Source organism: Triturus cristatus, chromosome 7 (genome assembly GCF_964204655.1).
Source record: "Triturus cristatus chromosome 7, aTriCri1.1, whole genome shotgun sequence".
Lineage (NCBI taxonomy): Eukaryota > Metazoa > Chordata > Amphibia > Caudata > Salamandridae > Triturus > Triturus cristatus.
The window spans coordinates 365,154,601-365,155,784 of record NC_140590.1 but is presented as its reverse complement, the minus strand read 5'-3'; the positions used below and the strand labels follow the sequence as shown (position 1 = coordinate 365,155,784).

At 49.1% G+C, this 1,184-nt stretch overlaps 1 pseudogene; it reads left to right on the top strand.

Moving 5' to 3' along the window:
• The first annotated feature begins 366 nt into the window (after positions 1–366).
• LOC146809686 (U2 spliceosomal RNA) lies at positions 367–524 on the top strand (annotated as a pseudogene).
• The last annotated feature ends 660 nt before the right edge of the window (positions 525–1,184 follow it).

The window sequence follows — 1,184 nt, the reverse complement described above, 5'->3', positions numbered from 1 at the left end:
CGTTACACCTCAACTGGGGAGTGTTAGACATGGGGGTCTCTAGCTGGCAATGGTATACACCTTTGTCCAAATAGGGATCCTTGCTTCTAGTCAGAAAAAGGGGGATACACTCCTGAATAACCCCTGCTCACCCCCTTGGTAGCTTGGCACGAGCAGACAGGCTTATCTCAGAGGCAGTGTGTAAAGCATTTGTGAACACATACAGTAATATAGTGAAAACACTACAAATGGACACCACACCAGGTTAGAAAAATATGTAATCGTTACTAGACTTAACACAAGACCAAACGACAACAATCAGACTAGACTTAACACAAGACCAAACGACAAAAATCCACCATACTGTACTAAAAATATGACGTTAGAATCGCTTCTCGGCCTTTTGGCTAAGATCAAGTGTAGAATGGTGGAAATATCTTAGTTCAATGTAGATGGTAAATGCAACAGTTTACTCTCAAAGTACCTTGGATGCGTCACGCAATACAAACAAAAGGGTCGCAGGGAAGGTGATGCATCGGTTCCTTGCTTTGGGGGAGGTGATGCGTTGGTTCTTTACTGCAGTGCAGGGGAGGTGATGCGTCGGTTCATTACCGGAGAGAAGGTGATGCGTTGGCTTCTTACTGAGATCCGGTGCGATGTGACAAGATGGCGCCTCAATGCGATGATCCAGTGCGATGCGACAAAATGGCGTTTTTGAAGCAATGCGACAACGGGGATGCGTGCACGCCGGACGGCCGTGCATCGAAATCGATGATCTTTGGAACCGCGACAGGCACTGCGACATGCTTCTCCAGTGATGCGACGGCGACCTCTGCGGTGGCGGCACGTTTCTTTAGTGATGCGACATGCTTCATCGGCGATGCAATTGCAAACAGCGGCGGCACGCTTCCTTGGCAATGCGACGGCAACTGCTACGGCGGCAACATGCTTCTTCTCGTTGCGTCGTGCTTCCAGCTCCCAGTGACACGCAGTCTCTCAGAGGGCCCAAACAACTGCTGGCACCTCACTGCAGGTCAGAATTCACGGAAAAGAAATTCAGGGGGGAGCTGGTGGTGAAGTCTTTGTGTCCCTGAGACTTCAGACAGGAGGCAAGCTCAGTTCAAGCCCTTGAAGATCTTCCTCAAGATGACAAAGCAAACAGCAAATTCCTTTTCTCCTTTCTTTGACAACAAGTAACCACTGCA